General features: G+C 36.1%; 1 protein-coding gene and 1 pseudogene across 1 annotated transcript in view; both read right to left on the reverse strand.

Moving 5' to 3' along the window:
* LOC145279939 (uncharacterized) overlaps positions 1–14,443 on the reverse strand; it is a 524,321-nt gene that overhangs the window by 446,589 nt on the left and 63,289 nt on the right. The gene's annotated exons all lie outside the window — the stretch shown is intronic.
* On the reverse strand, positions 12,160–12,276 carry LOC145280453 (5S ribosomal RNA; annotated as a pseudogene).

Here is a 14,443-nt window from a genome sequence, read left to right on the forward strand (position 1 = left end):
TAAGAACCAACAAATTAAATGCACACAAACAACCAACAAAACTAAAAGCACAACAACAACAACAACAACAACAACAACAAACAACAAACAAAACTAAATGCACACAAACAACCCTCCAAATTAAATGTACACCAACAATCAACTAAACTAAATGCCCACCAGTCCTTGGTGAACTATGATATTCATGGTATCTGTGCATAAGTAAGATTCGCTAAAAATCGTCACAATAAAACCACCACCATCAATGGCTCTATCCGACTTCGACTAGAAAAAGTGAAGAGAATAAGTAAATTTTGAGAATGCGTATTGTCACTAAATAGTATTGAAAAAAATTCAACATTATCAGTGAGAAAAGAAAAACTGTTTAAAATTGTTATCCTAGTCTAAGTGATCACGATGATGATGATGATGATGATGATGATGATGATGATGATGATGATGATGATATTCTCGTCGATTTCGACGCAGGAGGTTCGCTACAACAACTAAGTTTTCGGAAATCCACATAACTTATTTTTTTCAAAGAGATTACCACATATCAAGGCTCGGACGCCACTCGAGGATAAGGGTTAATGTGCGTCTGGTAGTCATTGTGACAATAGCGTAGTAATCCTTTGCAGGGGAAATTTGGTATAATCAGATTATTTATGAGGACGGTTCAATAAGAACTTGTTTACGTGGGGCGTGAAAACGACAATATTTCAGTCAGCTGGAAAGCAGACCAACGTAACAGAGTTACACAGGCAAGCAGTTCTAGGAGCTCGGTTCATGAAAGCTTGTGCATGGAATCCACGTTTAGATTAAGGCACCGATAGAGAGTGGGGGGAATTATTGATAGTGGTTTTGGCTAGACATGTCTTTTTTATGAAAGATTGGCGAGGGGAGGATAAATTAGTGCTCAAGATCAGAGAAGAGAGAATCAGAGAGATCTTGGCCATTTCCGGCCTTTGAAGTGTTGCGATAGATGGTAGTGTCGTCTAAATAAATGCCTACGTATCATGTACAAAATGTGATTTGGGAGATCGTTGATGAAAATCGGGAAGAAAGTTGGGCCCGTAATGGAACCATGAGGGACGCCATCATTAATAGTGTAAGCTTCTGATTTCGACACATCAACAACTGCGCTTATAAACCTATCAGAGAGGAATGATTTAATAATTGAAAAGACATTTCCAGCTATTCCGCAGCTGGACATCTTGTATAGTAGGCCTTTATGCACACCCTATCAAAAGCCTTTGATAAGTCAAGAGCCATTGCCATTGGTACGAAGTCCGCGTCGATAAAGTCACTAAACCTGCGAGATATTACTATTAACGCATCAGTTGTAGATCTAGCAGAACGGAAACCATATTGCATGTCACCGAGGGGTTGTTTTTGCTGAGGTGGTTGACTACTTCCCTATTTAACACAGATTCCAGTGACTTACCCATGACCCACAGGAGACTGATTGGTCTTTACTGAGAGGAAGATGACCAATCGCCTGAATGTTTAAATACGGAGTAGAATGATGAGGTTTTCCAGGGTGTTAGAAAGCACTTCGTCTTAAGACAACGTATAAACAGCTTTGTAATATGAGGGCTACTTCTGGTCGAAGCGTTTTGAAAACTATAATTGGAATGCCATCGGGACCAATTGCTTTTCTTGGACTAAGATTTTCGACAAGATTGGAAACATCGCGCACAGTTGTTTGTATGTCGCATCGTGTGTTTCAGACGGAGAGGGGGGGGCGATCCCGAGCGCACTGGGGCGGAATTTGCTGCAAAGTGTTTGGCAAAGAGTTCGGCTTTATCTGATGCTGATGGGATGATGGTTGGGATAGAGGATACTCTTCAGTTTAGGATTCCGTGTGTTAATAGTCAAAGCTGTTGAGAACCAAACAGCTGCTCAGCTACTTTGGACTTGACGAACTGAGTATTTATAAATCTTATACAGTGGTTGCTGGCAGTCCTAAAGGCGGCTTTAGTCTCAATACAATGGAAATATGTGGCAGCAGCATATTCGGGAGAGCACCACAGATTGCTGTTAGGTTTTTACTGGAATTTCTTGGGGGGTATGAAGCGGTCTATACCAACTATTAACCATTCAGTTGTCTGATACTATAGAGCACACGTTCATTTTAAACATTGCGCGCAAAGGAATATCTAATATAAATGTACGTAATCTATCCCAGTCAGTCATAGAGTATCAATATATTGTACGATGGAGAGGTATGTCGGAGGACTTATTACACTTCGTTCTTATGTTAACTGAGACAACCATGTAGTCGGATGATTCTGATGAGAACAGAACAGAGGATGAGCTCTGTACAAGTTGTAAAAACAGGTCCAAGACCGTCAGTGTCGGGCACACAGCTATGGATGCAGCTGAGATAAGTAGGTCCCGCAGACGAGCCGCGTTCTGAAATTCGAAAAATTCAGGTTAACAACCGGTAAAACTACCGAAAAGTAACCTTTTTGTATGAAGATGGATATAAATAACATTTTTAAAATTAATTTCTTAATTTTTACTTAAAAAAAATGTAAACATATATAAACAAAATATTTTAGAAAAAAATTTCTTTATTTTAAATATGAATTGATCGAAAACATAAAGAATTTATTTTTTTTGTAAATAATTATTGAAAAATATTGCAAAGTGTATGCATAGCTGGTTCTTTGAGATAATAGTGGCGCCTCAAACACCCCTTTCACAAAAAAGAAAACAAACGATAAAAGTGTTAGTGCTTTTACTATTTTAAAACGTTTTTTTTTTAATTTGAGACATAAGTATTGCCCAATTGTTAACTTAGGACAACAAGGGTGCATGGCGGAAATTCTTCAGGGTTTAAATGTATTGTAATGCTTTTATGGTGGTCGGGAAACGTTTTTCAGCCGCCATATTACTTCCTATTTACTTGCTTCCCCACGAAGGAAGAGTTAGAAACAAGGTCGGTTTTTTAATGTAGAGAAGCATTTATTACTAAAAAAAACGAAATGGTGAAACGTAAAAGCAAGTTAAACTAAAAGTAAAGTAATAAAAACGATGCAAAGTATTAAAGAAAGACAAAATTCCGCTTGTAAAATATTTTTCTCTTAGAAACGTTTTCGCTTCCTCATAACTTTCCCAAAATTGGCTCATACTTTCCATATCCATCATTCAAAGGGGCAGTAATGGTATAAGCATCGGTATCACATGTCACGTGACCTAACTGTTCAGATTTCTCAGAACAAGGCTCGTCTGCAGGACCTACTTATCTCAGCTGCACCCAGCTGGGATTGTCGTAGGCGATGGAGAAATCATGGAAGAACCTCCCCTCATCACCCGTTTTGTTTGAGAGCGCTAGTCATTCAGCATTGCCAACATTGAAATCACCACAGACGTGAATACGTGTATTAGCCGAAGGATGAGCAGAGAGGGTGTGATCAATTTTCTCAGAGATGGTCTTAAATTAGTAACTCCGCTGTTGTGGACGTGATAGAAACCACTTAAGAACGCTATGCTGTGAGCAAGCTTCACTAGGAAGCAGATATGGGGAAAAATTAAGATTCCATGTCCAAGGCGATGTTGGGGGTCAGATTTTGCAGGTGCTGGTAGAACGGCCTCCCTCCTTAGTCAATAATCCACTGACTCTCAGGCAGATATAGTCATCTCAGTGAAAACCTTTATTAATGACATGGCCGAAGTACAGCTGTTTCTGCTTTCGTCAGAAATGTTACACATTCAAGACGAGGGCTGAAGAGCAAATTAAGAAAAGCGAGAGTTACGGGGGGCTGCCGAGAGCATCTAAGATTCATTGTCTACTCTCCATTAAAAACAAAAACAAAACCTAAGTATTGTGCTTAATATAAGTTCAGTTAAGTTTTTAGGGAAGGGAACAACGATAGAATACCATTATTCACAAACTGAAATTATTGAAAGAAAAAAGAATGCAGGAAATAAATGAACAAACTTTTGTTTTTCAATGCGTTTTTTCTTGCCTGAAATGTTTGAAACAAAAAAAGAAGTCCAGCATGGCTACTCAGAAAATATGGTCATGGCGGCTTTATGCAGAACCAACGACACGCTTTGGTACAACCGCTAATCTCGGTCGGCGTAATGCCACAAGTAGGGGCAGACAATAGACCTCAAGTTTTACATCAGGGTGTTCCTTCTTCTTCATGCATGTCTTTTCGAAAAATGATGCATCTTTTTTAGTGAATAAAACGCGCTTAAAATCGTCACAACAAAACTACCAATGCTGACCACACCGTCCGACCTTGACTAGAAGAAATAAAGAGAATAATTTGATTTCGAGAATGTGTATTGTCACTAAGGTTCCTGAAAACCAGCGAACATTATCAGTTGAAAAAAAAAACTGTTTATAATTAGTTATTTTAGTATAAGTGATGATGATGATGATGATGATGATGATGATGATGATGATGATGATGATGATGATGATGATGATGATGATCCCGTCAATTTCGACCTATAATTTTTATTTTTTATTTTAAATCTCTTTTTTATTCTAAAATCTTGTCGTTCTTTTCCCCCTTTTCGATTTTTATATTTGGGATCTAAAAGTGTCACTTAATCTTCGCCCCTCTGATTTAAATTTAACGTTTTATATTTATTAAAAAAATATATATATACTCTATTTATTGAGCACTCTTTATAACTTCGTTGTAATTCACGAGTTTTCCTCTTGAATATTTTAACTAGGTACATATATATATATATATATATATATGTGTGTGTGTGTGTGTGTGTGTGTGTGTGTGTGTGTGTGCGTGTGTGTGTGTGTGTGTGCGTGTGTGTGTGTGTGTGTGTGTGTGTGTACAGGGTAACCCCCCCAAAAAACAAAAGCTAAATGAAGGTCACCTAGAACATATGCTGCAGAACAGAGAAAAAAAGGCCAAAGACCCTAGTGTTTTGATGTGATGTTTTGAATATAATAAACTAGTTATGACCAAAGTTTCATTTCATTCGGAAAAAAAAAACACTAAGAAACGAGGCCTAATTTGAGTTGGAGCCTGTTTTTTTTTGGGGGGGTCACCTATATATAAATATAAATGTATGTGTGCGTGTTTGTGTGTGTCTGTGTCTGTGCATGTGTGTGTGTGGTTGTGCGTTTTTGTTAAGTAACAATAGAGTATGAATTCTTGCTGATAATGTTATAGCGAGAGGAACCGAGATCAAAGCTCAGTCGAGAAATCAAAATTAAAATAATAATGATTAAGTAGTAAAAAAATAACTGTTTTTTTTTTCGGATTGAACTTAGTTATAATAATCGTAATAAAGGTAAGCTTTATTTTCTTTGATTGTGTATAGATATTGACAAATAATCGTCTCAGTCGTCGCGCCACGATAAAATAAATATAAGATTAGTTTCAGGTATAATTCAGTCCTGTTCGGCGAGTGACAATGCTGTTGTTAGGGACCCTAAACCGTGTCTGTTTAACGTTCCCCAGCCGTATTGGCCACAGTAACAATTTACTTTGTTCGACGCCGCGTCCTTGTCTCTCGGGATTTCTTAACGTTCTAGTTCAAGTAAAATTCTGACTCCTTCGGATCTAATTTCTCTTCTGTATATATCAACTTTTGACTGGAAATCCTAAATTACCATTTTTTCTTTCAGTCACTTTCAGTTATTCACCAAAAAATTGCTACGTTCGTTTTTCTTCTCAGCTTATCGCTATCAGGATATTCAGAAACAGAAATGCAACTGTCAAGGCGGAATCCGGTCTGAGGAGTCAACAAATTCCCCGACCTCCCTATTGCGTGTCGATATATTTCACTTTATAATCATTTTACGGTGGTTTCAATTGGGTTGCGGACAGTTCATTCAAACGCGTACACAATCCTTGCTCATCGGGGTAGAATGATGCCTATTAAATGTAAATTTATAAAATAGCAAAGGAAAAATCTAAAAATGCTAAAAAAATATATGAAAATGTCTTTTTTATACTTCGGTTCATTTTTGTAAAATAATTCAAATTTGAATTTTAATAAAAGCGATAATTATCTTTTCGATATCGATGCGATTTGATTGATCAGGCTTTTGAATGACAAAATAATTGATTGATTTGTCATCTCCGTATCCTTAGGAGATCGATATTATTTTCTGAAAGGGAGAAATGTATCAATTTTAAAATTGCTAAATGCGCGGAAGTACGCGTGCTAATAGAACGTTTGGAAATTGATTACAAACGATATCCTGAAGCTATACAAGGATGACTTGTAATTTTTAACTGTGATTTATTTGCGTTATTTGACGAAAAGGATAGGAGGAACTAGTAAATTAGGTCATATTAATGAGATGATAAAAAATAAAACGAAGTCCAAAAAAAAAAAGAAGAAAAAAAGAGAAGTGAAAACAAAAATGAATAAAGTAATGATGAAAAAAAAGATAAAGAAGAAGAAGAAGAAGAAGAAGAAGAAGAAGAAGAAGAAGAATTAAATGAAGAGAGATAAATAAAAATAAGAAGGGGGAGACTACTAAGCGTGTTCTCTTCTGCCATTGATAGGAAACAAAATCGTCTTCGCAATCTAGTGGCCATTTAGGCACATGGGGAAAACTAATGAGCACATATCTAAGGTAATGTCGGCAACCTTAGAGGAAGACCTTCAGTCTGTAGTGAAATGGGGTCAAAAATGGATGGTAACTTTCAACGCTGCCAAGACAAAGCTCAATTCTTTTAATAATTACATGACACCTTACCGACCACCAATGGCTATGGCTAGAGATACTTAACCTAAAAACACTTCGTTAAAGCTTCTTGGCTTAACGTTCACAGGAAACATGAGTTGGAATAGATACATCGAGATCATTGCCAAGGCTGCTGCAAAGAAGGTGGGCTCTCTCTATCGTGCTAGAAAGTTACTTACGCCTGAAAGTATCCTGTACCTCTACAAAGTCACCATTCGCCCATGTATGGAGTACTGCTGTCACATTTGGGCTGGTGCATCTGTTACTAGACTCTCCCTCCTAACCCTTACCCTAACCCTAACCCTAACCCTCCTGGACAATGTCCAAAAGAGAGTTGCCAACCTGATAGGTCCCGAACTGTCATCTAAGCTTCAACCCCTGTCGCATTAACAAAATGTTGCATCCCTCTGCCTGTTTTACAAGTAATTTAATTGTGGATGCTCTAACGAACTACAAGCCCTTGTACCGCCTCGACGAAAATGCCCGCGACAAACCCGACAAGCAGCGAAGTCCCACCCCTACAGAGTAGAAATCCCTTGATTTAATCTAATGACTTCTTCTCCAGAAGTGCAGGACTTTGGAATTCTCTTCCGGTTTCCTGCTTCTCCAACTGTACTGACATGCAAAAGTACTAGTGTAATGTGAACGGACATCTTGCTGCCCAACTCCCTACATAGTACTCCTGCAACTTAGGTCCCTGATAGTAGCCCCCTACATAAAAGTGGCAACGTGCCTTGTTTGGGGTGAAAATATAGTAAAGAAATAAATGAATGCATTTTCAGAAAAGACGTTGCTAGTCTATCTCTGCTCTAACGTTGTTTGCATCACAGGTGTTCGATTAAGCTTCGATCTGAAACCCGTATCCCATGTAAAACGTTCGTAACAAACACTCGTCTACCTACAGCAACTGTCAACAATTTTCCTTACTCTCTACCTCTACCTTATACGAAACGAAAATTCTATGAGTAGAGTTTCTTTCCTAGTGCCACCCATCTGTGGAACACAATAAGACTAGGCTGCTCTCCAACAGACTATAACTGTTGTTTTAAAGTTTAATGTAAACTAGTTCTTGTTGAGACGTCCTCTTAAATAATTAAATCCTACCCAAGTTAAACTATTATCGTCAATTACAGTGTTGTTTACCGGTCACGTGACCCTCGTTAACCCTTATCCTCGAGTTGACTTTGTGTCTTGATAAACGGTAAACCCTAGTATAAAAAGAAAAAAAAAGCAGGGAAAAATAATATGATAATCAAATTGAAACGTAAACTACACGGCTAGACGCTTAAAAGGAGACAGAATCCATTCTCGACAGACCAATAGATAAAGGTACAGAGGAAGATGCCATATCCGACATGTTCTGGACGGCTTCCCTGCTATTGCCGGGTGTTTGGAGGTGTGTGTTGAGCAAAAAAAAAGTTTGTAGTTGGTAGGCAGGTTCGAACCCGTATCGTGAAGGAGTAAAAGAACGTGAAAAAAAAAAACGTGACGTCTTTGCCTTTGCGTCCATCGTCAAACCGAAAGTGGCGAAGGTTTAAATTAAAGCTAGTCAATCGAAAAGAAGGGATGACTTTCGAAAATATCGGCTAAAAAAAGCGACTCCTCCCTGTAGAAAAGTGCCCAGTTGAGGGTGAAAACATTAATGCTTTTAGCCAATTTTTCGATATTTGTCATCCTAAGGGTCGTTCTTCAAAACAATACGAATCTCGTGAAAATCTGTCAGATGTGTCTTTTAGGCGCACATGCATACATGATGATTGCAACATCTTGTCAGACGAGTGCCACTCCCTCAGACACTTAAAGTCCATAAGCCCAAAAATGACTTCCATCCCCACAGGACCATTTTAATAGACAAATACCAGCGGAAGTATCTATACACAGATGATGTTACAGAGTCTTCGCTTTGTACGACACCTATGTTTCTCACACGATTCAAAATGATGAGATCCAGCAACAAGCAAGAGCAAGATAGCTAGCAATAAGTTAAACTGCAGACCAGCTTAATGCGAGTACTGGTCTCCCGCTTTATAGTTTTTTAAATCAGAGATTTGCTTCTCCTAGAAAGGTTGCCTTCACCGCAGCTTACGGGAGCCCTCTCCACCCCAACACACACACATACATACACACAAAGAAACACACACACACACATACATACATACATACATACATTTAAACAGACAGGTAATATTTATATTATAGATGGGTGATTATTTTGGAAAGTAAGATGCTACATGGAAAGACAATGACGGTACGAATCTTCATGAACTAAGAAAAAGATTTGGTATTTATTATTACAGAGCAAATTATCTATTAAATATAATATTATACCTAACATACAGTAGTGATTTCAAAAGTTAAAAAAAAAAATGACTTGGTTAGCATCAACTAGAATTGAAACCAAAATATCTAGCGTTCAAGCCGCGTCTCATTCCGGTGCAGTTATTGAGAGATTGGTAAGAAAGATTTAAGTTTGAAGAAATTAAATTTGAAGAAATTAATTAAATTTGGGCATGAGCAGAAAATCAAAATATTTTGGCAAATTGAAATGAGCAGTTTGCATTTCAACTCGCCAATATTTCTCTGTGTGCATTATTGCAGATAAATACTTTACTCGCTATAAACCATTTTTGGTGTATGCTTATTACATTCTTTATAGTTTTACTGTTATGTGACCAGAAGTTTAAGTGTTAATCGGTTAAATATTTCCATGCAAACAGGCAGACACACTTACGGCTACAATTTTCTTTATATGGCTTTTTGTTACTGGAATCTACCGAGTGTGTGATACCAAAGAAAATAAATAATAAAAAAAAACAATATAACAAAGTTAACATTAAATGCAGTTACGAATAGCGCATTCGTAATTCTAGCATATTCAATATTTTTAATTATTATTATTATTATTATTATTATTATTATTATTATTATTATTATTATTATTATCATTATTATTATTATTATTATTGTCTCACCTGGAGCTTTCACACGAGTCAGCAAACGATCTGATTGGAGACCTGTGGTGTTCTCTGGAAGCTGAGTGACAACAAGTCTCCCCAGACGTCCAGCTCTCGCCTCCTCCTCCTTCGATAGCATTTGCAAATAAATTTGCATCATCGCAACAGCCTCTTACCATTGATTTCTCGCTGGCACTGGCCATTGGTTTATACTGGAATTTAGGTGGCACTAAGCCTCCCCAAGATCCCAGTTCTCTTCGCACTTGTCCAGCGGAGGTCTGGCCAGTGCTCCCTCCTCGGCCTTTCCATCCTCCTTGACCCTTCTCGGCTCTTTGTTATCACTTTTTCTTGGGGGGGTATTATTATTATTATTATTATTATTATTATTATTATTATTATTATTATTACAACAACTAATAATAATAATATAAATAATAATGATATTACGTATGCAAATTTTATACGCGGCAAATTTTATTATACTTTGTGCCCGCCAACCATGTACGAAGCAGCGCAGAGCTATTAAAACATATTTGAATTTTATAGCTGGGCTAAACGACGCCGACCGAATTCGAATATTGCCAATAAAAGCCGCGTGAAATATTTAAATCCTGGCCGCAATGATAAATCTTATTGTTTGAAATGGCGATCAAGTAGCGTCCTTTTATATCGAAAAGGAAAATTACCGCCATGGTTGAAATAGCATCGATGATTACGTGTAATAGTTTAGAAAGATATAAAATGCCGGCCAATATTACAAAATGGCTGCTTTCATGTAGTGGGTGACTTTTACAATCTGAAAAGGTACACGTAAAATTAGCCCTACTTATTGTCATTAAACACACCCACACACATACATACACACACACATACACACATACATACATATAAAGAACATCTTATATATATATATATATATATATATATATATATATATATATATATATATATATATATATATCTGCCGTACACAATGGCGTTGTGAGCGTAGACGATAAAATGTATATATATATATATATATATATATATATATATATATATGTGTGTGTGTGTGTATATATATATACATATATATATATATATATATACATATATAGTCATCCACATACAGTACTATTTCGCTGTTTCACAGCTCATCAGTGCGGCTAGACAAGCAACTACCTCAAGCCAGGATCTAAACCCGACCGCCCAAATGACAGTCGGAGCTTCTAACCGTTACGCAATTCGGTTGCTGCTATGATGACAGTGAATTAACAATGTTTTGATATTGTCCAAATACCTAAGCTCAATCATCGGTTTATATGCTAATGGTAAAAAGTCCACGTATGCTTTTAGAATAGCGATTTCAAGGTTATGAGGGATTTTTTGAAACATGAAAACGATATTATTATTTATATTAATTATTTTATTTTTATTTCAAGCGGTCCTCCGCTCTTGGTCACAAGAAAGTATCGAAATTAAAATGAAAGACTTTGAAAAAGCTGGAAATTTGTAGTATGGACAGCGTTCATTCTTTGCAACAATGTTCGAAAGAGTTAACGTGAATTATTTTTGCCGTTTGTGGAAGAAGAATGCTGTATTTTTTAGTTTTTATTAAAAAAAGTTTTTTTGTAACGTATTAGCGTTTAATTAAAACGGGAAAAAAGAGACGCAATTGATTTCGATATGAATAATAAATGGTTTAAAATTGAAACAAATTTGTCGGTAATAATAATAGTGAAAAATAGATAAATATATTAATAACAATGGTGATAGTTTCAAATAATAATGATACTCATAAACCTTTCTACGAGGGCGGAGTTGGAGACAATGTCGATTTTTACAATGTGAAGTAAATTCCGTTCCCCCCTCTTACAAAAAAGGCACACTAAATAGGGACAAAAACAAATATAACAATAAAAATAAAAATTAATATTAATTAATATAAAAATAAGAATAAAAATTGCCTTTGTCCTGAAGGAATTCTCATTCACTAACCGAGGACAAAAAAGTTAAGTATCAGAGCAGATGCTTAAATGTGATCTTGGCCCGAAGTCTACTTCGTGCGTATTGATAATAATAACAATAATAATAATAATAATAATAATAATAATAATAATAATAATAATAATAATATAACTTAACCACAGACTAATAGTAACGTCTGCATAATAAAATGTGTGCATAAGTGTACGCGCGCACACACACACACACACACACACACACACACACACACATGCATGTGCCGATTATCAAATTACCGATAACAAATTAATCAGCCTTTGATAATCGATTACCGATTAATCGTCCAATTAATAGGTTTTCCAATGCCGACTTATCAGCAAGTTTTGTTGGCATAAATCATACTAATATTGTGTGTGTGGCTTCCTTCAGTCTTGACACATTATGGATACCCACTGTAAGGGTGCCTGCGCGTGAAATTTGTGTAGCAAGAGTTGCGGAGTCGTCATCCACGCCTCTCCTGAGTCGACATTGTTGCATACCAGTGGCAAGTTGAGATATAGGACAACTGGAAACAATGCTGAGTTGAGCGGAGAGTCCATACAGCGCCTAGAATTCCCAAAGGGTCACACATCTGGTACTAGCCAGGCTCACCGTTGCTTATCTTCGGTGATCTGACGAGAACCGGTGTGTCAACGTGATTATGCCGTATATCATCCTAATATTAATTATGTTGTAAACGAAGAAAAGTTAACTCCCTTTTTTGCTGAAAATTTATCGAAGAGACATGCTTCGTGCATACCATATCAAATGAGAGGCATAGCACGCTGTTAGCATGTATACTTTTACAACTGTACTGAATTTACGGCAAATAGATGTAAACAGATGGAAAATTCCCTTCTTTTCTCTTCCTATCGAATTAACATTATTATTTTTTTTTTTTACTTTAAATCACTGTCAAAGAAAATTATTACTTCATCTTTCAGTTTTCATGTTAGGAATTGTACTGTAAATTGTGGCGATGTGTGAATTGAAAATAAAGCATTCACACTCTTGTTCCTCGTTTTCGGACACTTGCTACAATTGCATATATATTTTTATTTTTCTGATTTAGATCATGTATATTTAATTTAGATAAATTACTAATTAACTATCAGACATAAGTAATTTAAATACGTAAAAATATTAATTAAAGATTACAAACAACAACCTTCACCCATTATGGCAATCAGTTTCTGCTGGAAGTATTTGGATAGCAATCCCAAGAATAAGAATACAGCTGCCTGCAAGTTATGTCAAACAATTACATCAAACGGTGGCTAATCAGCATAAGTTTTTACAATTACTAATATGTAAAACAATCTTAGAAAGGTTTAATTAAAAGAAACAAAAGTTGCAGACAATGAATATTCAGGGACAGACATTCCAGGAATAATTGGCAGCAATTACGGGCTTCCAGCAAAGCACCAAACTACTATAGAATCAGTATTGCCCCAAAAGAAAGCTTGAGATATTAATGATCACAGGTCACAAGAGATCCACTATCTTATAAGAGAAACGCTGTTCTGACATTGGAGTTAATAAGCTTATAGAAAAACTTTATTAAAATAACAGCATTCCATCAAAAAAGTACTTCACTGCAAAATAATTTTCGATATATTTACACAAGTAAAAATAAATTAATTAATCGGGCTCTTGCTGCAGCGTCTCATTAACTACAAATATGTGGACAGCTACAAGAGATAATGCTCCCGTTCTGAGTTTTAATATTACTATGAACAGCGCATGGATGTGCTTAGAGTTTTTCCATTCCCTGGCATGCACCTAGGCGCAAGAATTAGAGAAGAATTGCACAATGTTCTGGACGAGTATAAAATTTTCAATAAAATTTTATTAGCCTTGCGCGATTAAGCAATAAACATGGTTGCTTGTGTCAGAGAAATGCGATTGCGAATAACTCATACATTGTAACTCAGGCTGTGAAGACAATCATTACATCTAACAGAAATACTGTTTCTCGCTTTAATTGGTTTTTATTAGCAATTAGCAAATTAACTGAAATACAGGATCTGCTTAATTTGAACAAAAAAAACTCATTCAAAATGTGACCACATGGTGGAATTCAACATATTATTTGCTGAAAATAAATTAAGAACAATAAAAAGCTCTTGTAATGTGTGCTGTTGATAAGATTTCTACCTTAACAACTTACCAATGGAGATTGTTTGGAAAATATCCAGTTCCTGAGTCCATTTGAAGAAGCAAGCCATGGAACATTAACCATATCAATGACACCAACATATTTATCTCTGAGGTTATTTCTGTCAAAAGCTTTCCAATCGAATTCTAGTATTTTGGACTTTAGTGGAATCCTTCTAACCATTGTTGAACAATTCAGGAAATCAATGGAAACAGGATTTTCATCCTATATAAACGATAACAGCTTTCATGGACCCATGATTCAAATATTAGTTTTAAAAGATTAGCATAGAGAACATATTTAGATTTGAATTCAACATCTACTTTCCACTGATGATGTATAATAATGGAGCAGAATCAGCAGCACACGCTTTCCTGTCGAGGATGGAGAAGAACGAACGTGTAAATTACTACATGGCAACTTTGAAATTAACTTTTAAAAAATAACCAGTAAAAATGTCACAAAAGATATTTTCATCACTCCAAGTAGTAGAAAACAATAAGGGGTAAACGTACTACTATTTCTAAATTCAATTTCGGTCTTAATTTTTGAGGTTGAGAAAGTGAGCATTGCATCATTTATAATAGCAAAATCGCACTGATTGTCAATTTTAAAATTATCATGGAATAAAACTGAATTAAATGACAGTAAATATGAGCAGTCAATATAGTTCTATACATA

This window comes from Euprymna scolopes, chromosome 7, assembly GCF_053919585.1.
Source record: "Euprymna scolopes isolate OS-2025 chromosome 7, ASM5391958v1, whole genome shotgun sequence".
Taxonomy (NCBI): Eukaryota; Metazoa; Mollusca; class Cephalopoda; order Sepiida; family Sepiolidae; genus Euprymna; species Euprymna scolopes.